At 51.6% G+C, this 26,267-nt stretch overlaps 2 long non-coding RNA genes across 8 annotated transcripts; one reads left to right on the plus strand and one right to left on the minus strand.

The window, feature by feature from the left end:
• The first annotated feature begins 682 nt into the window (after positions 1-682).
• LOC127926271 (uncharacterized) lies at positions 683-17,067 on the plus strand. Of its 2 annotated transcripts, none has more exons than XR_008123676.1 (3): positions 683-714; positions 950-1,103; positions 17,019-17,067. It is a non-coding gene; the product is annotated as an uncharacterized LOC127926271 (long non-coding RNA). The 2 variants fall into 2 exon arrangements; XR_008123675.1 differs by having other exon boundaries at positions 684-714; positions 887-1,103.
• Positions 17,068-17,918: 851 nt separating this feature from the next.
• On the minus strand, positions 17,919-19,392 carry LOC127926270 (uncharacterized). Of its 6 annotated transcripts, XR_008123673.1 has the most exons (6): positions 18,834-19,392; positions 18,648-18,802; positions 18,431-18,585; positions 18,245-18,275; positions 18,152-18,213; positions 17,919-18,008 (listed from the first exon to the last, which is right to left on the minus strand). It is a non-coding gene; the product is annotated as an uncharacterized LOC127926270 (long non-coding RNA). The 6 variants fall into 6 exon arrangements; XR_008123671.1 differs by lacking the exon at positions 18,152-18,213 and having other exon boundaries at positions 18,245-18,523; positions 18,648-18,709; positions 18,741-18,802; XR_008123669.1 differs by lacking the exon at positions 18,431-18,585 and having other exon boundaries at positions 18,245-18,337; positions 18,586-18,802.
• Positions 19,393-26,267: the final 6,875 nt, after the last annotated feature.

Raw genomic sequence — 26,267 nt, forward strand, 5'->3', positions numbered from 1 at the left:
TCCCAGCGGTATACGAGGGGCTGTCCCAGTGGGATACGAGGGCAGATATGAGGGGCTGTCCCAGCGGTATACGAGGGCTGTCCCAGCAGGATACGAGGGGCTGTCCCAGCGGTATACGAGGGGCTGTCCCAGCAGGATACGAGGGGCTGTCTCAGCGGTATACGAGGGGCTGTCCCAGCGGTATACGAGGGGCAGATACGAGGGGCTGTCCCAGCGGTATACGAGGGGCTGTCCCAGCGGTATACGAGGGGCTGTCCCAGCAGGATACGAGGGGCTGTCTCAGCGGTATACGAGGGGCTGTCTCAGCGGTATACGAGGGGCTGTCTCAGCGGTATACGAGGGGCTGTCTCAGCGGTATACGAGGGGCTGTCCCAGCGGTATACGAGGGGCTGTCCCAGCGGTATACGAGGGGCAGATATGAGGGGCTGTCTCAGCGGTATACGAGGGGCTGGCCCATAACAGTATGTATTCTCTGTTCTCGCTCCATAGACCCAGGAGGATGGCAGTGCTGCCAACCCGTATGTCCTGTCTAACCCCGTGACCCCTGCTCTGCCAGCCTTCCCCGGGTCACCAACACCTACGGCTCCTACCAGGATGCCAACATCCCCTTCCCTCGTACCTCCGGGGCTCGCTTCTGTGGCACCGGCTGCTTGGTGTACTTCACAAGACCCATCACTATGCACGCTCGGTACCACCCACTGAACCCACACCCAGGTACACTTTATACTGCTGCACTCATTCATGTGTGTGTGTTGACCTGTTATCTGTGTGTGTTGACTTGTGTGTGTGTGTGTTAACCTGCCTCTGTGTGTCCCCCAGGTCCCTGTCGGCCCTGTCTGCGTACCACGTTGGGGTCCTTGTTAACCTGCCTCTATGTGTCCCCCAGGTCCCTGTCGGCCCTGTCTGCGTACCACGGTGGGGTCCTTGTTAACCTGCCTCTGTCCCCCAGGTCCCTGTCGGCCCTGTCTGCGTACCACAGTGGGGTCCTGACTCCTATGAAGATGCGTAGTGAGTCTCAGAGCTCTCTGAGGCTGTACAGTGGCAGCCCCACCCACACGGACAAGGACCATGTCTCCATATCATCATTCTACTACAAAGAACGGGTGAGACACACACTGGGGAGCGAAGGACACACACTGGGGAGCGAAGGACACACCCTGGGGAGCGAAGGACACACACTGGGGAGCGAAGGACACACACTGGGGAGTGTAGGACACACACTGGGGAGTGTAGGACACACACTGGGGAGTGTAGGACACACACTGGGGAGTGTAGGACACACCCTGGGGAGTGTAGGACACACCCTGGGGAGTGTAGGACACACACTGGGGAGTGTAGGACACACCCTGGGGAGTGTAGGACACACACTGGGGAGTGTAGGACACACACTGGGGAGTGTAGGACACACACTGGGGAGTGTAGGACACACACTGGGGAGTGAAGGACACACACTGGGGAGTGTAGGACACACACTGGGGAGTGTAGGACACACACTGGGGAGTGTAGGACACACTGGGGAGTGTAGGACACACACTGGGGAGCGAAGGACACACTGGGGAGTGTAGGACACACACTGGGGAGCGAAGGACACACACTGGGGAGTGTAGGACACACACTGGGGAGTGTAGGACACACACTGGGGAGTGTAGGACACACACTGGGGAGTGTAGGACACACACTGGGAGTGTAGGACACACTGGGGAGTGTAGGACACACTGGGGAGTGTAGGACACACACTGGGGAGTGTAGGACACACACTGGGGAGTGTAGGACACACCCTGGGGAGTGTAGGACACACCCTGGGGAGTGTAGGACACACCCTGGGGAGTGTAGGACACACACTGGGGAGTGTAGGACACACACTGGGGAGCGAAGGACACACACTGGGGAGTGTAGGACACACACTGGGGAGCGTAGGACACACACTGGGGAGCGTAGGACACACACTGGGGAGCGTAGGACACACACTGGGGAGCGTAGGACACACACTGGGGAGCGTAGGACACACTGGGGAGCGTAGGACACACTGGGGAGCGTAGGACACACACTGGGGAGCGAAGGACACACACTGGGAGCGAAGGACACACTGGGGAGCGTAGGACACACTGGGGGAGCGTAGGACACACACTGGGAGCGAAGGACACACACTGGGGAGCGTAGGACACACACTGGGGAGTGTAGGACACACACTGGGGAGTGTAGGACACACACTGGGGAGTGTAGGACACACACTGGGGAGTGTAGGACACACACTGGGGAGTGTAGGACACACACTGGGGAGTGTAGGACACACCCTGGGGAGTGTAGGACACACACTGGGGAGTGTAGGACACACCCTGGGAGTGTAGGACACACACACACTGGGAGTGTAGGACACACACTGGGGAGTGTAGGACACACACTGGGGAGTGTAGGACACACACAACACACACACTGGGGAGTGTAGGACACTGGGGAGTGTAGGACACACACACAACACACACTGGGAGCGAAGGACACACACTGGGAGTGTAGGACACACTGGGAGTGAAGGACACACTGGGGAGTGTAGGACACACACTGGGGAGTGTAGGACACACACTGGGGAGTGTAGGACACACACTGGGAGTGTAGGACACACACTGGGGAGTGTAGGACACACACAACACACACTGGGGAGTGTAGGACACACACTGGGGAGTGTAGGACACACACTGGGGAGTGAAGGACACACACTGGGGAGTGTAGGACACACACTGGGGAGTGTAGGACACACACTGGGGGAGTGTAGGACACACACTGGGGAGTGTAGGACACACTGGGGAGTGAAGGACACACTGGGGAGCGAAGGACACACACTGGGGAGTGTAGGACACACCCTGGGGAGTGTAGGACACACACTGGGGAGTGTAGGACACACACTGGGGAGTGTAGGACACACACTGGGGAGTGTAGGACACACACTGGGGAGTGTAGGACACACACTGGGGAGTGTAGGACACACACTGGGGAGTGTAGGACACACACTGGGGAGTGTAGGACACACACTGGGGAGTGTAGGACACACACTGGGGAGTGTAGGACACACACTGGGGAGTGTAGGACACACACTGGGGAGCGAAGGACACACACTGGGGAGTGTAGGACACACACTGGGGAGCGTAGGACACACACTGGGGAGCGTAGGACACACACTGGGGAGCGTAGGACACACACTGGGGGCGTAGGACACACACTGGGGAGCGTAGGACACACTGGGGAGCGTAGGACACACTGGGGAGCGTAGGACACACACTGGGGAGCGAAGGACACACTGGGGAAGGACACACTGGGAAGGACACACTGGGGACTAGGGAGCGAAGGACACACACTGGGGAGCGTAGGACACACACTGGGGAGTGTAGGACACACACTGGGGAGTGTAGGACACACTGGGGAGTGTAGGACACACACTGGGGAGTGTAGGACACACACTGGGGAGTGTAGGACACACACTGGGAGTGTAGGACACACCCTGGGAGTGTAGGACACACACTGGGGAGTGTAGGACACACCCTGGGGAGTGTAGGACACACACTGGGGAGTGTAGGACACACACTGGGGAGTGTAGGACACACACTGGGGAGTGTAGGACACACACAGCACACACTGGGGAGTGTAGGACACACACTGGGGAGTGTAGGACACACACAACACACACTGGGGAGCGAAGGACACACCCTGGGGAGCGAAGGACACACCCTGGGGAGCGAAGGACACACCCTGGGGAGCGAAGGACACACCCTGGGGAGCGAAGGACACACCCTGGGAGCGAAGGACACACCCTGGGAGCGAAGGACACACCCTGGGGAGCGAAGGACACACACTGGGAGCGAAGGACACACACTGGGGAGCGAAGGACACACTGGGGAGCGAAGGACACACACTGGGGAGCGAAGGACACACACTGGGGAGTGTAGGACACACCCTGGGGAGTGTAGGACACACACTGGGGAGTGTAGGACACACACTGGGGAGTGTAGGACACACACTGGGGAGTGTAGGACACACACTGGGGAGTGTAGGACACACACTGGGGAGCGAAGGACACACACTGGGGAGCGAAGGACACACACTGGGGAGTGTAGGACACACACTGGGGAGTGTAGGACACACACTGGGGAGCGTAGGACACACACTGGGGAGCGTAGGACACACACTGGGGAGCGTAGGACACACACTGGGGAGCGTAGGACACACACTGGGAGCGTAGGACACACACTGGGGAGCGTAGGACACACACTGGGGAGCGTAGGACACACACTGGGGAGCGTAGGACACACTGGGGAGTGAAGGACACCCTGGGGAGTGTAGGACACACCCTGGGGAGTGTAGGACACACACTGGGGAGTGTAGGACACACACTGGGGAGCGTAGGACACACTCTGGGGAGCGTAGGACACACACTGGGAGCGTAGGACACACACTGGGGAGCGTAGGACACACCCTGGGAGCGTAGGACACACACTGGGGAGTGAAGGACACACTGGGGAGTGAAGGACACACACTGGGGAGTGAAGGACACACACTGGGGAGTGAAGGACACACACTGGGAGTGTAGGACACACTCTGGGGAGTGTAGGACACACACCGGGAGTGTAGGACACACACTGGGGAGTGAAGGACACACACTGGGGAGTGTAGGACACACTCTGGGGAGTGTAGGACACACCCTGGGGAGCGTAGGACACACACTGGGGAGCGTAGGACACACACTGGGGAGCGTAGGACACACACTGGGGAGTGAAGGACACACACTGGGGAGTGTAGGACACACACTGGGGAGTGTAGGACACACACTGGGGAGTGTAGGACACACACTGGGGAGTGAAGGACACACACTGGGGAGTGAAGGACACACACTGGGGAGTGTAGGACACACACTGGGGAGTGTAGGACACACACTGGGAGTGTAGGACACACACTGGGGAGTGAAGGACACACACTGGGGAGTGTAGGACACACCCTGGGGAGTGTAGGACACACACAACACACACTGGGAGCGAAGGACACACACTGGGGAGAGCGTAGGACACACACTGGGGAGCGTAGGACACACACTGGGAGTGTAGGACACACACTGGGGAGCGTAGGACACACACTGGGGAGTGTAGGACACACACTGGGGAGCGAAGGACACACACTGGGGAGCGAAGGACACACACTGGGAGCGTAGGACACACACAACACACACTGGGGAGTGTAGGACACACACTGGGGAGTGTAGGACACACTCTGGGGAGCGAAGGACACGCACTGGGGAGCGAAGGACACGCACTGGGGAGCGAAGGACACGCACTGGGGAGCGTAGGACACACACTGGGGAGCGTAGGACACACACTGGGGAGCGTAGGACACACACTGGGGAGCGTAGGACACACACTGGGGAGTGTAGGACACACACTGGGGAGCGTAGGACACACACTGGGGAGTGTAGGACACACACTGGGGAGTGTAGGACACACACTGGGGAGCGTAGGACACACACTGGGAGCGTGGGACACACACTGGGGAGTGTAGGACACATTGGGGAGTGTAGGACACACACTGGGGAGTGTAGGACACACACTGGGGAGTGTAGGACACACACTGGGGAGCGAAGGACACACACTGGGAGCGAAGGACACACACTGGGGAGCGTAGGACACACACAACACACACTGGGGAGCGTAGGACACACACTGGGGAGTGTAGGACACACACTGGGGAGCGTAGGACACACTGGGGAGCGTAGGACACACACTGGGAGCGAAGGACACACACTGGGGAGCGAAGGACACACACTGGGGAGCGAAGGACACACCCTGGGGAGTGTAGGACACACCCTGGGGAGTGTAGGACACACACTGGGGAGTGTAGGACACACACTGGGGAGCGAAGGACACACACTGGGGAGTGTAGGACACACACTGGGGAGTGTAGGACACACACTGGGGAGTGTAGGACACACACTGGGGAGTGTAGGACACACACTGGGGAGTGTAGGACACACACTGGGGAGTGTAGGACACACCCTGGGGAGTGTAGGACACACCCTGGGGAGTGTAGGACACACCCTGGGGAGTGTAGGACACACACTGGGGAGTGTAGGACACACCCTGGGGAGTGTAGGACACACACTGGGGAGTGTAGGACACACACTGGGGAGTGTAGGACACACACTGGGGAGTGTAGGACACACACTGGGGAGTGAAGGACACACCCTGGGGAGCGAAGGACACACACTGGGGAGCGAAGGACACACACTGGGGAGCGAAGGACACACACTGGGGAGCGAAGGACACACACTGGGGAGCGAAGGACACACACTGGGGAGCGAAGGACACACACTGGGGAGTGTAGGACACACCCTGGGGAGTGTAGGACACACCCTGGGGAGTGTAGGACACACACTGGGGAGCGAAGGACACACCCTGGGGAGTATAGGACACACACTGGGGAGTGTAGGACACACTGGAGAGTGTAGGACACTGGGGAGTGTAGGACACACCCTGGGGAGTGTAGGACACACACTGGGGAGTGTAGGACACACCCTGGGGAGTGTAGGACACACACTGGGGAGTGAAGGACACACACTGGGGAGTGTAGGACACACACTGGGGAGTGTAGGACACACACTGGGGAGTGTAGGACACACCCTGGGGAGTGTAGGACACACCCTGGGGAGTGTAGGACACACCCTGGGGAGTGTAGGACACACTGGGGAGTGTAGGGAGTGTAGGACACACACTGGGGAGTGTAGGACACACACTGGGGAGCGTAGGACACACCCTGGGGAGTGTAGGACACACCCTGGGGAGTGAAGGACACACCCTGGGGAGTGAAGGACACACACTGGGGAGCGAAGGACACACAACACACACTGGGGAGTGTAGGACACACACTGGGAGCGAAGGACACACACAACACACACTGGGGAGTGTAGGACACACACTGGGGAGTGTAGGACACACACTGGGGAGTGTAGGACACACACTGGGGAGTGTAGGACACACTGGGGAGTGTAGGACACACACTGGGGAGTGTAGGACACACACTGGGAGTGTAGGACACACACTGGGGAGTGTAGGACACACACTGGGGAGTGTAGGACACACACTGGGGAGTGTAGGGACACACTGGGGAGTGTAGGACACACACTGGGGAGTGAAGGACACACACTGGGGAGTGTAGGACACACACTGGGGAGTGTAGGACACACACACTGGGGAGTGTAGGACACACAACTGGGGACACACACTGGGGAGCGAAGGACACACACACTGGGGAGCGAAGGACACACACACTGGGGAGTGTAGGACACACACTGGGGAGTGTAGGACACACACACTGGGGAGTGTAGGACACACACACTGGGGAGTGTAGGACACACACACTGGGGAGTGTAGGACACACACTGGGGAGTGTAGGACACACACTGGGGAGCGAAGGACACACCCTGGGGAGCGAAGGACACACCCTGGGGAGCGAAGGACACACCCTGGGGAGCGAAGGACACACACTGGGGAGCGAAGGACACACACTGGGGAGCGAAGGACACACACTGGGGAGCGAAGGACACACACTAGGACACACACTGGGGAGTGTAGGACACACACTGGGGAGTGAAGGACACACACTGGGGAGCGAAGGACACACACTGGGGAGTGTAGGACACACACTGGGGAGTGTAGGACACACACTGGGGAGTGTAGGACACACCCTGGGGAGTGTAGGACACACTGGGGAGTGTAGGACACACACTGGGGAGTGTAGGACACACCCTGGGGAGTGTAGGACACACACTGGGGAGCGAAGGACACACACTGGGAGTGTAGGACACACACTGGGGAGTGTAGGACACACCCTGGGAGTGTAGGACACACCCTGGGAGTGTAGGACACACCCTGGGGAGTGTAGGACACACCCTGGGGAGTGTAGGACACACACTGGGGAGTGTAGGACACACACTGGGGAGTGTAGGACACACACTGGGGAGCGTAGGACACACCCTGGGAGTGTAGGACACACCCTGGGAGTGAAGGACACACCCTGGGGAGTGAAGGACACACACTGGGAGTGTAGGACACACACTGGGGAGCGAAGGACACACACAACACACACTGGGGAGTGTAGGACACACACTGGGGAGTGTAGGACACACACTGGGGAGTGTAGGACACACACTGGGGAGTGTAGGACACACACTGGGGAGTGTAGGACACACACTGGGGAGTGTAGGACACACTGGGGAGTGTAGGACACACACTGGGGAGTGTAGGACACACACTGGGGAGTGTAGGACACACACTGGGGAGTGTAGGACACACACTGGGGAGTGTAGGACACACACTGGGAGTGAAGGACACACACTGGGAGTGTAGGACACACACTGGGAGTGTAGGACACACACACTGGGAGCGAAGGACACACTGGGGAGCGAAGGACACACACACTGGGAGCGAAGGACACACACTGGGGAGTGTAGGACACACACACTGGGGAGTGTAGGACACACACACTGGGGAGTGTAGGACACACACTGGGGAGTGTAGGACACACACACTGGGGAGTGTAGGACACACACTGGGGAGTGTAGGACACACACTGGGGAGCGAAGGACACACACTGGGGAGCGAAGGACACACCCTGGGGAGCGAAGGACACACACTGGGGAGTGTAGGACACACCCTGGGGAGTGTAGGACACACACTGGGGAGCGAAGGACACACACTGGGGAGTGTAGGACACACACTGGGGAGCGAAGGACACACACTGGGGGAGCAGTTCCTGTCAAGGCAGCAGCTACTCTTCCTGGGGTTTATTATGGATCCCCATTAGTTCCTGTCAAGGCAGCAGCTACTCTTCCTGGGGTTTATTATGGATCCCCATTAGTTCCTGTCAAGGCAGCAGCTACTCTTCCTGGGGTTTATTATGGATCCCCATTAGTTCCTGTCAAGGCAGCAGCTACTCTTCCTGGGGTTTATTATGGATCCCCATTAGTTCCTGTTGCCAAGGCAGCAGCTACTCTTCCTGGGGTTTATTATGGATCCCCATTAGTTCCTGCCAAGACAGCAGCTACTCTTCCTGGGGTTTATTATGGATCCCCATTAGTTCCTGCCAAGGCAGCAGCTACTCTTCCTGGGGTTTATTATGGATCCCCATTAGTTCCTGCCAAGGCAGCAGCTACTCACTGGGGTTTATTATGGATCCCCATTAGTTCCTGGGAGGCAGAAGCTGCTCTTCCTGGAGTTTATTATGGATCCCCATTAGTTCCTGCCAAGGCAGCAGCTACTCTTCCTGGGGTTTATTATGGACCCCCATTAGTTCCTGCCAAGGCAGCAGCTGCTCTTCCTGGGGTTTATTATGGATCCCCATTAGTTCCTGCCAAGGCAGCAGCTACTCTTCCTGGGTTTTATTATGGATCCCCATTAGTTCCTGTCAAGGCAGCAGCTACTCTTCCTGGGGTTTATTATGGATCCCCATTAGTTCCTGCCGAGGCAGAAGCTGCTCTTCCTGGGGTTTATTATGGATCCCCATTAGTTCCTGCCAAGGCAGCAGTTACTCTTCCTGGGGTTTATTATGGATCCCCATTAGTTCCTGCCGAGGCAGAAGCTGCTCTTCCTGGGTTTATTATGGATCCCCATTAGTTCCTGCCAAGGCAGCAGCTACTCTTCCTGGGGTTTATTATGGATCCCCATTAGTTCCTGCCAAGGCAGCAGCTGCTCTTCCTGGGGTTTATTATGGATCCCCATTAGTTCCTGCCAAGGCAGCAGCTAGTCTTCCTGGGGTTTATTATGGATCCCCATTAGTTCCTGCCAAGGCAGCAGCTACTCTTCCTTTGGTTTATTATGGATCCCCATTAGTTCCTGTTGCCAAGGCAGCAGCTACTCTTCCTGGGGTTTATTATGGATCCCCATTAGTTCCTGCCAAGGCAGCAGCTACTCTTCCTGGGGTTTATTATGGATCCCCATTAGTTCCTGCCAAGGCAGCAGCTACTCTTCCTGGGGTTTATTATGGATCCCCATTAGTTCCTGCCAAGGCAGCAGCTACTCTTCCTGGGGTTTTTATGGATCCCCATTAGTTCCTGCCAAGGCAGCAGCTACTCTTCCTGGGGTTTATTATGGATCCCCATTAGTTCCTGCCAAGGCAGCAGCTGCTCTTCCTGGGATTTATTATGGATCCCCATTAGTTCCTGCCGAGGCAGAAGCTGCTCTTCCTGGGGTCCAAACACATTAAGGCACATACATTACATATAAAACAGTACATCATATAACATTATGACACTACTACATATCTACAATACTAAATGGTTAATACCACCATATCTCTGAAACTCACTTAGATAATACGTTGGATGACACAGTGGTAGCAATACATGGTTATAACATCTACAGAAAAGACAGGAATGCCAATGGTGGAGGTGCTGCTGTTTTTATATTCAGAACCACATTCCTGTAAATATTAGAGAGGATCTCATGATAAATACTGTTGTAGTAATATGGCTACAGGTTCATCTGCCTCACCTAAAGCCCATTCTGGTGGGGAGCTGCTATAGACCACCAAGTGATAACAGTCAGTATCTGGATAATGTTAAATACTGTTGAAGTCATCTGGCTACAGGTTCATCTGCCTCCCCTAAAGCCCATTATGATGGGAAGCTGCTATAGACCACCAAGTGTTAACAGTCACGATCTGGATAATGTTAAATACTGTTGTAGTAATATGGCTACAGGTTCATCTGTCTCACCTAAAGCCCATTCTGGTGGGAAGCTGCTATAGACCACCAAGTGTTAACAGTCAGTATCTGGATAATATGTGTGAAATGGTTATATGATACCCACAGGGAGGTATATTTTCTGGGTGATTTAAATATTGACCTACATTCATCAAGCTGCCCACTCAAGGGAAAGCTTCAAACTGTAACCAGTGCCTGCAACCTGGTTCAGGTTATCAGTCAAACCTACCAGGGTCGTTACAAACAGCACAGGAATGAAATCATCAACATGTATTGATCACATCTTTACTAATGCTGCAGACATCTGCTCTAAAGTAGTATTCAGATCCATAGGATGTAGTGATCACAATATAGTAGCCGTATCTAGGAAAACCACAGTTCCAAAGGCTGGGCCTAATATAGTGTATAAGAGGTCAGGCTGGGCCTAATATAGTGTATAAGAGGTCAGGCTGGGCCTAATATAGTGTATAAGAGGTCAGGCTGGGCCTAATATAGTGTATAAGAGGTCAGGCTGGGCCTAATATAGTGTATAAGAGGTCAGGCTGGGCCTAATATAGTGTATAAGAGGTCAGGCTGGGCCTAATATAGTGTATAAGAGGTCAGGCTGGGCCTAATATAGTGTATAAGAGGTCAGGCTGGGCCTAATATAGTGTATAAGAGGTCAGGCTGGGCCTAATATAGTGTATAAGAGGTCAGGCTGGGCCTAATATAGTGTATAAGAGGTCAGGCTGGGCCTAATATAGTGTATAAGAGGTCAGGCTGGGCCTAATATAGTGTATAAGAGGTCAGGCTGGGCCTAATATAGTGTATAAGAGGTCAGGCTGGGCCTAATATAGTGTATAAGAGGTCAGGCTGGGCCTAATATAGTGTATAAGATGTCAGGCTGGGCCTAATATAGTGTATAAGAGGTCAGGCTGGGCCTAATATAGTGTATAAGAGGTCAGGCTGGGCCTAATATAGTGTATAAGAGGTCAGGCTGGGCCTAATATAGTGTATAAGAGGTCAGGCTGGGCCTAATATAGTGTATAAGAGGTCAGGCTGGGCCTAATATAGTGTATAAGAGGTCAGGCTGGGCCTAATATAGTGTATAAGAGGTCAGGCTGGGCCTAATATAGTGTATAAGAGGTCAGGCTGGGCCTAATATAGTGTATAAGAGGTCAGGCTGGGCCTAATATAGTGTATAAGAGGTCAGGCTGGGCCTAATATAGTGTATAAGAGGTCAGGCTGGGCCTAATATAGTGTATAAGAGGTCAGGCTGGGCCTAATATAGTGTATAAGAGGTCAGGCTGGGCCTAATATAGTGTATAAGAGGTCAGGCTGGGCCCAATATAGTGTATAAGAGGTCAGGCTGGGCCCAATATAGTGTATAAGAGGTCAGGCTGGGCCCAATATAGTGTATAAGAGGTCAGGCTGGGCCTAATATAGTGTATAAGAGGTCAGGCTGGGCCTAATATAGTGTATAAGAGGTCAGGCTGGGCCTAATATAGTGTATAAGAGGTCAGGCTGGGCCTAATATAGTGTATAAGAGGTCAGGCTGGGCCTAATATAGTGTATAAGAGGTCAGGCTGGGCCTAATATAGTGTATAAGAGGTCAGGCTGGGCCTAATATAGTGTATAAGAGGTCATACAATAAGTTCTGTAGTGATTCATATGTTGATGATGTAAAGAATATTTGCTGGTCCGTGGTGTGTAATGAGGAGCAACCAGACGCTGCTGGTCTGTGGTGTGTAATGAGGAGCAACCAGAAGCTGCTGGTCTGTGGTGTGTAACGAGGAGCAACCAGACGCTGCTGGTCTGTGGTGTGTAATGAGGAGCAACCAGTCGCTGCTGGTCTGTGGTGTGTAATGAGGAGCAACCAGACGCTGCTGGTCTGTGGTGTATACTGAGGAGCAACCAGACGCTGCTGGTCTGTACTGAGGAGCAACCAGACGCTGCTGGTCTGTGGTGTGTAATGAGGAGCAACCAGACGCTGTTGGTCTGTGGTGTGTAATGAGGAGCAACCAGACGCTGCTGGTCTGTGGTGTGTAATGAGGAGCAACCAGACGCTGCTGGTCTGTGGTGTGTAATGAGGAGCAACCAGACGCTGCTGGTCTGTGGTGTGTAATGAGGAGCAACCAGACGCTGCTGGTCTGTGGTGTGTAATGAGGAGCAACCAGTCGCTGCTGGTCTGTGGTGTGTAATGAGGAGCAACCAGACGCTGCTGGTCTGTGGTCTGTACTGAGGAGCAACCAGACGCTGCTGGTCTGTACTGAGGAGCAACCAGACGCTGCTGGTCTGTGGTGTGTAATGAGGAGCAACCAGACGCTGCTGGTCTGTGGTGTTTAATGAGGAGCAACCAGACGCTGCTGGTCTGTGGTCTGTACTGAGGAGCAACCAGACGCTGCTGGTCTGTGGTGTGTAATGAGGAGCAACCAGACGCTGCTGGTCTGTGGTGTGTAATGAGGAGCAACCAGACGCTGCTGGTCTGTGGTGTGTAATGAGGAGCAACCAGACGCTGCTGGTCTGTGGTGTTTAATGAGGAGCAACCAGACGCTGCTGGTCTGTGGTGTGTAACGAGGAGCAACCAGACGCTGCTGGTCTGTGGTGTGTAACGAGGAGCAACCAGACGCTGCTGGTCTGTGGTGTGTAACGAGGAGCAACCAGACGCTGCTGGTCTGTGGTGTGTAACGAGGAGCAACCAGACGCTGTACTGGACACATTTATGAAATTGCCAACTACTTTAATGACTTTTTAATTTGCTGAGGATAATTGCGGACAATATTGCCACTCCTATTTGGCAGATTCTAGTAGGGTTAAATTTAAGATGTGGCAATATTGTCCGCTATTCTCCTCAGGCCTGGAGGGAAGCTAAAGTCATTCCACTACCCAAGAATAGTAAAGCCCCTTTGACTGGCTCAAATAGCCGACCAATCAGCCTGTCACCAACCCTTAGTAAACTTCTGGGAAAAAAATGGTTGACCAGATACAATGTTATTTCACAGTAAACAAATTGACAACAGACTTTCAGCACGCTTATAGGGAAGGACCTTCAACAAGCACAGCAAATTACTGATGATTGGTTGAGAGAAATTGTGGGGGCTGTTTTGTTAGATTTCAGTGTCGCTTTTGACTATGATCGATAATGGAATTCCCCAGGGTAGCTGTTTAGGCTCCTTGCTTCAATCTTTCTAATGACATACCACTGCCTTAACAACCCTATCAACGAGGCAGTCTCAACAGTGAAGAGGCGACTCCGGGATGCTGGCCTTCTAGGCAGAGTTCCTCTGTCCAGTCTCAACGTCAACAGTGAAGAGGCGACTCTGGGATGATGGCCTTCTAGGCAGAGTTCCTCTGTCCAGTCTCAACGTCAACAGTGAAGAGGAGACTCTGGGATGATGGCCTTCGAGGCAGAGTTCCTCTGTCCAGTCTCAACGTCAACAGTGAAGAGGCGACTCCGGGATGCCTGCCTTCTAGGCAGAGTTCCTCTGTCCAGTCTCAACGTCAACAGTGAAGAGGCGACTCCTGGATGCCTGCCTTCTAGGCAGAGTTCCTCTGTCCAGTCTCAACATCAACAGTGAAGAGGTGACTCCGGGATGCAGGCCTTCTAGTCCAGTCTCAACGTCAACAGTGAAGAGGTGACTCCGGGATGCTGGCCTTCTAGTCCAGTCTCAACGTCAACAGTGAAGAGGAGACTCCTGGATGCTGGCCTTCAAGGCAGAGTTCCTTTGTCCAGTCTCAACGTCAACAGTGAAGAGGCGACTCCGGGAAGCAGGCCTTCTAGGCAGAGTTCCTCTGTCCAGTGTCTATGTTCTTTTGCCCATCTTAAACTTTTCTTTTTATTGGCCAGTCTGAGATATGGCTAGAAGGCCAGCATCCCGGAGTCTTCTCTTCTTCTATATGGCTAACCCTAACCCTAACCCTACATTTTGTGCTGTTCTGTGAAGGGAGTAGACTGATGAGTTTCAAAATAAAGTTATTTGTTTCTGGCCATTTTGAGCCTGTAATCGAACCCACAAATGCTGATGCTCCAGATACTCAACTAGTCTAAAAGTAATTAATTATACCTATAAACTATAACTAGTAACGACTAGGTCATTCATTATACTGTAGCTATAACTAGTAACTACTAGGTCATTAATTATACTGTAGCTATAACTAGTAACTACTAGGTCATTAATCATACTGTAGCTATAACTAGTAAGTACCTAGGTCATTCATTATACTATAGCTATAACTAGTAACTACTAGGTCATTCATTATACTGTAGCTATAACTAGTAACTACTAGGTCATTAATTATACTGTAGCTATAACTAGTAAGTACCTAATTATACTATAGCTATAACTAGTATCTACCTAGGTCATTAATTATACTGTAGCTATAACTAGTAACTACTAGGTCATTAATTATACTGTAGCTATAACTAGTAACTACTAGGTCATTAATTATACTATAGCTATAACTAGTAACTACTAGGTCATTAATTATACTATAGCTATAACTAGTAACTACTAGGTCATTAATTATACTATAGCTATAACTAGTAACTACTAGGTCATTAATTATACTGTAGCTATAACTAGTATCTACCTAGGTCATTAATTATACTATAGCTATAACTAGTATCTACCTAGGTCATTAATTATACTATAGCTATAACTAGTAACTACTAGGTCATTAATTATACTGTAGCTATAACTAGTAACTACTAGGTCATTAATTATACTATAGCTATAACTAGTAACTACTAGGTCATTAATTATACTATAGCTATAACTAGTAACTACTAGGTCATTAATTATACTGTAGCTATAACTAGTAACTACTAGGTCATTAATTATACTGTAGCTATAACTAGTAACTACTAGGTCATTAATTATACTATAGCTATAACTAGTAACTACTAGGTCATTAATTATACTATAGCTATAACTAGTAACTACTAGGTCATTAATTATACTGTAGCTATAACTAGTAACTACTAGGTCATTAATTATACTGTAGCTATAACTAGTAACTACTAGGTCATTAATTATACTATAGCTATAACTAGTAACTACTAGGTCATTAATTATACTATAGCTATAACTAGTATCTACCTAGGTCATTAATTATACTATAGCTATAACTAGTAACTACTAGGTCATTAATTATACTATAGCTATAACTAGTAACTACTAGGTCATTAATCATACTGTAGCTATAACTAGTATCTACTAGGTAATTAATTATACTGTAGCTATAACTAGTAACTACTAGGTCATTAATCATACTGTAGCTATAACTAGTAACTACTAGGTCATTAATTATACTATAGCTATAACTAGTAACTACTAGGTCATTAATTATACTGTAGCTATAACTAGTAACTACTAGGTCATTAATCATACTGTAGCTATAACTAGTAAGTACCTAATTATACTATAGCTATAACTAGTAACTACTAGGTCATTAATTATACTATAGCTATAACTAGTAACTACTAGGTAATTAAATATACTATAGCTATAACTAGTATCTACCTAGGTCATTAATTATACTATAGCTGTAACTAGTAACTACTAGGTCATTAATTATACTGTAGCTATAACTAGTAACTACTAGGTCATTAATTATACTATAGCTATAACTAGTAACTACTAGGTCATTAATTATACTGTAGCTATAACTAGTAACTACTAGGTCATTCATTCCCATTCTGTTGTGGTTGATGTGTTTACCTTGTGGGTTGTTTTGTGTTTACCTTCATGGTTGTTTTGTGTCCCTCCTCTCCCTCCTCTCCCCCCTCCCTCCTCCCTCCTCTCCCTCCCTCCTCTCCTCTCCCTCCCTCCTCTCCTCCCTCCCTCCTCCCTCCTCTCCCTCCTCTCACATCCCTCCTCTCTTCTCCCTCCTCTCCTCTCCCTCCCTCCTCTCCTCTCCCTTCCCTCCTCTCCCTCCTCTCCCCTCCCTCCCTCTCCTCTCCCTCCTCTCCTCTCCCATCCCTCCTCTCCTCTCCCTCCTCTCCTCTCCCTCCTCTCCTCTCCCTTCCCTCCTCTCCCCCTCTCCCTCCTCTCCCTCCTCTCCTCTCCCTCCCCTCCCTCCTCTCCTCTCCCTCCTCTCCTCTCCCATCCCTCCTCTCCCCTCCCTCCTCTCCCCTCCCTTCCCTCCTCTCCCCTCCCTTCCCTCCTCTCCCCTCCTCTCCCCTCCCTCCTCTCCTCTCCCTTCCCTGTGTGTTGGCTGTCCCGCTGACTGGCATGCCTCCCCTGGCCCGCCCCCTCCTCCCATCTCTGTGCTGTGGTTGGTCCACTCTATCTCCACCAATCAGAAGCCTCCTCAGTCTGGCCTTCGCCGCTGGTCCATTCATGACTGCCCGGTATTTGGTTTCCACGCCCTCCTTCCCGTCCATCCCTCTCTCCGCCTCTCTCTCCGCCTCTCCTCTTGGGCTTTCTTCAGAGACTCTCCTGTCTCTATCCGCCTCTCTCTCCGCCTCTCTCCTCTTGGGCTTTCTTCAGGGTCTCTCCTGTCTCTATCCGCCTCTCTCTCCGCCTCTCTCCTCTTGGGCTTTCTTCAGGGTCTCTCCTGTCTCTCTCTGTGTCTCTCTCTCCACCTCTCTCCTCTTGGGCTTTTTTCAGGGTCTCTGCTGTCTCTCTCTCTCCGCCTCTCTCCTCTTGGGCTTTCTTCAGGGTCTCTCCTGTCTCTCTCTGTGTCTCTCTCTCCACCTCTCTCCTCTTGGGCTTTTTTCAGGGTCTCTGCTGTCTCTCTGTTCTCCTCTCTGGACCCTGCATGATGTCACTAAGTCAATATAACCTGTATGGATAACCATGTTTTATCATGACTCAACCTCTCTCTCTGTCGTTGTTTCTCTCTCTCCTCTCTCTATCTCCTCTCTCTCTCTCCTCTCTCCTCTCTCCTCTCTGTCTCTCTTCAATGATGGCAAAGTCTGTTACTTACAAACTCTTAACACTTGAGGTAAGGTTGTGTGATCGCTGGCAACAACATTAACAAATGTTCAAATTCCTAAGTAACTGACATCAATAATTGTTCACCATTTCAGAAACGTAAAAGACATTAGTCAACATGAGGGATGAGTTCAAGCTCCCAGTAATGTAGCTTTAGGCCTGTTGGCCTCTCACAAATTCTCACCACAATGCCTTCCAGTCCTGGGGAGGAGGTCTAGTGTCTATACCTGACCTGGGGAGGAGGTCTAGAGTCTACAGCAGACCTGGGGAGGAGGTCTAGAGTCTATACCAGACCTGGGGAGGAGGTCTAGAGTCTATACCAGACCTGGGGAGGAGGTCTAGAGTCTATACCAGACCTGGGGAGGAGGAGGTCTGACCTGGGGAGTCTACACCAGACCTGGGGGGAGGGAGGTCTAAACCTGGGGTCTATACCAGACCTGGGGAGGAGGTCTAAAGTCTACACCAGACCTGGGGAGGAGGTCTAAAGTCTACACCAGACCTGGGGAGGAGGTCTAGAGTCTATACCTGACCTGGGGAGGAGGTCTAGAGTCTATACCAGACCTGGGGAGGAGGTCTAGAGTCTACACCAGACCTGGGGAGGAGGTCTAGAGTCTATACCAGACCTGGGGAGGAGGTCTAGAGTCTATACCAGACCTGGGGAGGAGGTCTAGAGTCTATACCTGACCTGGGGAGGAGGTCTAGAGTCTACACCAGACCTGGGGAGGAGGTCTAGAGTCTATACCAGACCTGGGGAGGAGGTCTAGAGTCTACACCAGACCTGGGGAGGAGGTCTAGAGTCTACACCAGACCTGGGGAGGAGGTCTAGAGTCTACACCAGACCTGGGGAGGAGGTCTAGAGTCTACACCAGACCTGGGGAGGAGGTCTAGAGTCTATACCAGACCTGGGGAGGAGGTATAGAGTCTACACCAGACCTGGGGAGGAGGTCTAGAGTCTATACCTGACCTGGGGAGGAGGTCTAGAGTCTATACCAGACCTGGGGAGGAGGTCTAGAGTCTATACCAGACCTGGGGAGGAGGTCTAGAGTCTACACCAGACCTGGGGAGGAGGTCTAGAGTCTATACCAGACCTGGGGAGGAGGTCTAGAGTCTACACCAGACCTGGGGAGGAGGTCTAGAGTCTATACCAGACCTGGGGAGGAGGTCTAGAATCTATACCAGACCTGGGGAGGAGGTCTAGAGTCTATACCAGACCTGGGGAGGAGGTCTAGAGTCTATACCAGACCTGGGGAGGAGGTCTAGAGTCTATACCAGACCTGGGGAGGAGGTCTAGAGTCTATACCAGACCTGGGGAGGAGGTCTAGAATCTACAGCAGACCTGTGGAGGAGGTCTAGTGTCTATACCAGACCTGGGGAGGAGGTCTAGTGTCTATACCAGACCTGGGGAGGAGGTCTAGAGTCTATACCAGACCTGGGTTCAGATCCTATTTGAAATCTTTCAAATACTTTCAGCGTTTGCTCTAGACTGTCTGGAGTTCCAGGTGGGCGTGGTTTGCCATTTTGGGACTAATCTATTGGTCCATTTAGCCAGGCGCCCTCAATCACCCACAGATAAAGTACATTCAATTATTTGCAGTACTGTTTGAACCCAGGGTGTCTATAGCCCTGATCTATGGTCAGTTCTGTCTGGTCTCACTACAACACCAGGGTGTCTATAGCTCTGATCTATGGTCAGTTCTGTCTGGTCTCACTACAACACCAGGGTGTCTATAGCCCTGATCTATGGTCAGTTCTGTCTGGTCTCACTACAACACCAGGGTGTCTATAGCCCTGATCTATGGTCAGTTCTGTCTGGTCTCACTACAACACCAGGGTGTCTATAGCCCTGATCTATGGTCAGTTCTGTCTGGTCTCACTACAACACCAGGGTGTCTATAGCCCTGATCTATGGTCAGTTCTGTCTGGTCTCACTACAACACATTTACATTTTACATTTAAGTCATTTAGCAGACGCTCTTATCCAGAGCGACTTACAAATTGGTGCATTCACCTTATGACATCCAGTGGAACAGTCACTTTACAATAGTGCATCTAAATCTTTTTAGGGGTGGGGGGTGAGAAGGATTACTTATCCTATCCTAGGTATTCCTTAAAGATGTGGGGTTTCAGGTGTCTCCGGAAGGTGGTGATTGACTCCGCTGTCCTGGCGTCGTGAGGGAGTTTGTTCCACCATTGGGGGCCAGAGCAGCGAACAGTTTTGACTGGGCTGAGCGGGAACTGTACTTCCTCAGTGGTAGGGAGGCAAGCAGGCCAGAGGTGGATGAACGCAGTGCCCTTGTTTGGGTGTAGGGCCTGGTCAGAGCCTGGAGGTACTGAGGGGCCGTTCCCCTCACAGCTCCGTAGGCAAGCACCATGGTCTTGTAGCAGATGCGAGCTTCAACTGGAAGCCAGTGGAGAGAGCGGAGGAGCGGGGTGACGTGAGAGAACTTGGGAAGGTTGAACACCAGACGGGCTGCGGCGTTCTGGATGAGTTGTAGGGGTTTAATGGCACAGGCAGGGAGCCCAGCCAACAGCGAGTTGCAGTAGTCCAGACGGGATGACAAGTGCCTGGATTAGGACCTGCGCCGCTTCCTGTGTGAGGCAGGGTCGTACTCTGAGGATGTTGTAGAGCATGAACCTACAGGAACGGGCCACCGCCTTGATGTTAGTTGAGAACGACAGGGTGTTGTCCAGGATCACGCCAAGGTTCTTAGCGCTCTGGGAGGAGGACACAATGGAGTTGTCAACCGTGATGGCGAGATCATGGAACGGGCAGTCCTTCCCGGGAGGAAGAGCAGCTCCGTCTTGCCGAGGTTCAGCTTGAGGTGGTGATCCGTCATCCACACTGATATGTCTGCCAGACATGCAGAGATGCGATTCGCCACCTGGTCATCAGAAGGGGGAAAGGAGAAGATTAATTGTGTGTCGTCTGCATAGCAATGATAGGAGAGACCATGTGAGGTTATGACAGAGCCAAGTGACTTGGTGTATAGCGAGAATAGGAGAGGGCCTAGAACAGAGCAATAGCTGGCTAGCTAACCTAGAAAATCGCTCTAGACTACACAATTGTCTTTGATACAAAGACGGCTATGTAGCTAGCTACGATCAAACAAATCAAACCGTTGTACTGTAATGAAATTAAATGAAAATGTGATACTACCTGTGGAGCGAAGCGGAATGCGACCGGGTTGTTGAGTGCAGAAGTTCTATTCGGAAGACGTTGGCTAGCTGTTGGCTAGCTAGCAGTGTCTCCTACGTTAAGGACGACAAATAGCTGGCTAGCTAACCTCGGTAAATTAAGATAATCACTCTAAGACTACACACCAGGGTGTCTATAGCCCTGATCTATGGTCAGTTCTGTCTGGTCTCACTACAACACCAGGGTGTCTATAGCCCTGATCTATGGTCAGTTCTGTCTGGTCTCACTACAACACCAGGGTGTCTATAGCCCTGATCTATGGTCAGTTCTGTCTGGTCTCACTACAACACCAGGGTGTCTATAGCCCTGATCTACGGTCAGTTCTGTCTGGTCTCACTACAACACCAGGGTGTCTATAGCCCTGATCTATGGTCAGTTCTGTCTGGTCTCACTACAACACCAGGGTGTCTATAGCCCTGATCTATGGTCAGTTCTGTCTGGTCTCACTACAACACCAGGGTGTCTATAGCCCTGATCTATGGTCAGTTCTGTCTGGTCTCACTACAACACCAGGGTGTCTATAGCCCTGATCTATGGTCAGTTCTGTCTGGTCTCACTACAACACCAGGGTGTCTATAGCCCTGATCTATGGTCAGTTCTGTCTGGTCTCACTACAACACCAGGGTGTCTATAGCCCTGATCTATGGTCAGTTCTGTCTGGTCTCACTACAACACCAGGGTGTCTATAGCCCTGATCTATGGTCAGTTCTGTCTGGTCTCACTACAACACCAGGGTGTCTATAGCCCTGATCTATGGTCAGTTCTGTCTGGTCTCACTACAACACCAGGGTGTCTATAGCCCTGATCTATGGTCAGTTCTGTCTGGTCTCACTACAACACCAGGGTGTCTATAGCCCTGATCTATGGTCAGTTCTGTCTGGTCTCACTACAACACCAGGGTGTCTATAGCCCTGATCTATGGTCAGTTCTGTCTGGTCTCACTACAACACCAGGGTGTCTATAGCCCTGATCTATGGTCAGTTCTGTCTGGTCTCACTACAACACCAGGGTGTCTATAGCCCTGATCTATGGTCAGTTCTGTCTGGTCTCACTACAACACCAGGGTGTCTATAGCCCTGATCTATGGTCAGTTCTGTCTGGTCTCACTACAACACCAGGGTGTCTATAGCCCTGATCTATGGTCAGTTCTGTCTGGTCTCACTACAACACCAGGGTGTCTATAGCCCTGATCTATGGTCAGTTCTGTCTGGTCTCACTACAACACCAGGGTGTCTATAGCCCTGATCTATGGTCAGTTCTGTCTGGTCTCACTACAACACCAGGGTGTCTATAGCCCTGATCTATGGTCCTGTCTGGTCTCACTACAACACCAGGGTGTCTATAGCCCTGATCTATGGTCAGTTCTGTCTGGTCTCACTACAACACCAGGGTGTCTTAGCCCTGATCTATGGTCAGTTCTGTCTGGTCTCACTACAACACATTTACATTTTACATTTAAGTCATTTAGCAGACGCTCTTATCCAGAGCGACTTACAAATTGGTGCATTCACCTTATGACATCCAGTGGAACAGTCACTTTACAATAGTGCATCTAAATCTTTTTAGGGGGGTGAGAAGGATTACTTATCCTATCCTAGGTATTCCTTAAAGATGTGGGGTTTCAGGTGTCTCCGGAAGGTGGTGATTGACTCCGCTGTCCTGGCGTCGTGAGGGAGTTTGTTCCACCATTGGGGGCCAGAGCAGCGAACAGTTTTGACTGGGCTGAGCGGGAACTGTACTTCCTCAGTGGTAGGGAGGCAAGCAGGCCAGAGGTGGATGAACGCAGTGCCCTTGTTTGGGTGTAGGGCCTGGTCAGAGCCTGGAGGTACTGAGGGGCCGTTCCCCTCACAGCTCCGTAGGCAAGCACCATGGTCTTGTAGCAGATGCGAGCTTCAACTGGAAGCCAGTGGAGAGAGCGGAGGAGCGGGGTGACGTGAGAGAACTTGGGAAGGTTGAACACCAGACGGGCTGCGGCGTTCTGGATGAGTTGTAGGGGTTTAATGGCACAGGCAGGGAGCCCAGCCAACAGCGAGTTGCAGTAGTCCAGACGGGATGACAAGTGCCTGGATTAGGACCTGCGCCGCTTCCTGTGTGAGGCAGGGTCGTACTCTGAGGATGTTGTAGAGCATGAACCTACAGGAACGGGCCACCGCCTTGATGTTAGTTGAGAACGACAGGGTGTTGTCCAGGATCACGCCAAGGTTCTTAGCGCTCTGGGAGGAGGACACAATGGAGTTGTCAACCGTGATGGCGAGATCATGGAACGGGCAGTCCTTCCCCGGGAGGAAGAGCAGCTCCGTCTTGCCGAGGTTCAGCTTGAGGTGGTGATCCGTCATCCACACTGATATGTCTGCCAGACATGCAGAGATGCGATTCGCCACCTGGTCATCAGAAGGGGGAAAGGAGAAGATTAATTGTGTGTCGTCTGCATAGCAATGATAGGAGAGACCATGTGAGGTTATGACAGAGCCAAGTGACTTGGTGTATAGCGAGAATAGGAGAGGGCCTAGAACAGAGCAATAGCTGGCTAGCTAACCTAGAAAATCGCTCTAGACTACACAATTGTCTTTGATACAAAGACGGCTATGTAGCTAGCTACGATCAAACAAATCAAACCGTTGTACTGTAATGAAATTAAATGAAAATGTGATACTACCTGTGGAGCGAAGCGGAATGCGACCGGGTTGTTGAGTGCAGAAGTTCTATTCGGAAGACGTTGGCTAGCTGTTGGCTAGCTAGCAGTGTCTCCTACGTTAAGGACGACAAATAGCTGGCTAGCTAACCTCGGTAAATTAAGATAATCACTCTAAGACTACACACCAGGGTGTCTATAGCCCTGATCTATGGTCAGTTCTGTCTGGTCTCACTACAACACCAGGGTGTCTATAGCCCTGATCTATGGTCAGTTCTGTCTGGTCTCACTACAACACCAGGGTGTCTATAGCCCTGATCTATGGTCAGTTCTGTCTGGTCTCACTACAACACCAGGGTGTCTATAGCCCTGATCTATGGTCAGTTCTGTCTGGTCTCACTACAACACCAGGGTGTCTATAGCCCTGATCTATGGTCAGTTCTGTCTGGTCTCACTACAACACCAGGGTGTCTATAGCCCTGATCTATGGTCAGTTCTGTCTGGTCTCACTACAACACCAGGGTGTCTATAGCCCTGATCTATGGTCAGTTCTGTCTGGTCTCACTACAACACCAGGGTGTCTATAGCCCTGATCTATGGTCAGTTCTGTCTGGTCTCACTACAACACCAGGGTGTCTATAGCCCTGATCTATGGTCAGTTCTGTCTGGTCTCACTACAACACCAGGGTGTCTATAGCCCTGATCTAGTTCTGTCTGGTCAGTTCTGTCTGGTCTCACTACAACACCAGGGTGTCTATAGCCCTGATCTATGGTCAGTTCTGTCTGGTCTCACTACAACACCAGGGTGTCTATAGCCCTGATCTATGGTCAGTTCTGTCTGGTCTCACTACAACACCAGGGTGTCTATAGCCCTGATCTATGGTCAGTTCTGTCTGGTCTCACTACAACACCAGGGTGTCTATAGCCCTGATCTATGGTCAGTTCTGTCTGACTACAACACCAGGGTGTCTATAGCCCTGATCTATGGTCAGTTCTGTCTGGTCTCACTACAACACCAGGGTGTCTATAGCCCTGATCTATGGTCAGTTCTGTCTGGTCTCACTACAACACCAGGGTGTCTATAGCCCTGATCTATGGTCAGTTCTGTCTGGTCTCACTACAACACCAGGGTGTCTATAGCCCTGATCTATGGTCAGTTCTGTCTGGTCTCACTACAACACCAGGGTGTCTATAGACCTGATCTATGGTCAGTTCTGTCTGGTCTCATCAACCCAGGGGGAGACCATCTATGGTCAGTTCTGTCTGGTTCATACAACACCAGGGTGTCTATAGCCCTGATCTATGGTCAGTTCTGTCTGGTCTCATCAACACCAGGGTGTATAGCCCTGATCTATGGTCAGTTCTGTCTGGTGTCACTACAACACCAGGGTGTCTATAGCCCTGATCTATGTTCTGTCTGGTTCATCACACCAGGGTGAGACCTGATCTATGGTCAGTTCTGTCTGGTCTCACTACAACACCAGGGTGTCTATAGCCCTGATCTATGGTCAGTTCTGTCTGGTTCACTCAACACCAGGGTGTCTATAGCCCTGATCTATGGTCAGTTCTGTCTGGTTCACTCAACACCAGGGTGTCTATAGCCCTGATCTATGGTCAGTTCTGTCTGGCCTCACTACAACACCAGGGTGTCTATAGCCCTGATCTATGGTCAGTTCTGTCTGGTCTCACTACAACACCAGGGTGTCTATAGCCCTGATCTATGGTCAGTTCTGTCTGGTCTCACTACACACCAGGGTGTCTATAGCCCTGATCTATGGTCAGTTCTGTGATTTTGGTGTCTTTTTCTGTCTGTCCAGAAGTCCCGGTTCAAGACGAAGCGCGGGGGAGACATACAGATGCTGAGGGAAAATCATCATCCAGGAGATATCCTGTCTGCTGCCTGTTCATCAAAGCCCTGGGGAGACATACATGTGAGTTCATCACCCTGGGGGGAGACATGCATGTGAGTTCATCACCCTGGGGAGACATACATGTGAGTTCATCACCCTGGGGGAGACATACATGTGAGTTCATCACCCTGGGGGAGACATACATGTGAGTTCATCACCCTGGGGGAGACATACATGTGAGTTCATCACCCTGGGGAGACTACATGTGAGTTCATCACCCTGGGGAGACATACATGTGAGTTCATCACCCTGGGGAGACATACATGTGAGTTCATCACCCTGGGGAGACATACATGTGAGTTCATCACCCTGGGGGAGACATACATGTGAGTTCATCACCCTGGGGAGACATACATGTGAGTTCATCACCCTGGGGAGACATACATGTGAGTTCATCACCCTGGGGGAGACATACATGTGAGTTCATCACCCTGGGGGAGACATACATGTGAGTTCATCACCCTGGGGAGACATACATGTGAGTTCATCACCCTGGGGAGACATGCATGTGAGTTCATCACCCTGGGGAGACATACATGTGAGTTCATCACCCTGGGGAGACATACATGTGAGTTCATCACCCTGGGGAGACATACATGTGAGTTCATCACCCTGGGGGAGACATACATGTGAGTTCATCACCCTGGGGGAGACATACATGTGAGTTCATCACCCTGTGGGGAGACATACATGTGAGTTCATCACCCTGGGGAGACATGCATGTGAGTTCATCACCCTGGGGAGACATACATGTGAGTTCATCACCCTGGGGAGACATACATGTGAGTTCATCACCCTGGGGAGACATACATGTGAGTTCATCACCCTGGGGGAGACATACATGTGAGTTCATCACCCTGGGGGAGACATACATGTG

The sequence above is a fragment of the Oncorhynchus keta genome, unplaced genomic scaffold (genome assembly GCF_023373465.1).
Source record: "Oncorhynchus keta strain PuntledgeMale-10-30-2019 unplaced genomic scaffold, Oket_V2 Un_contig_7269_pilon_pilon, whole genome shotgun sequence".
Lineage (NCBI taxonomy): Eukaryota > Metazoa > Chordata > Actinopteri > Salmoniformes > Salmonidae > Oncorhynchus > Oncorhynchus keta.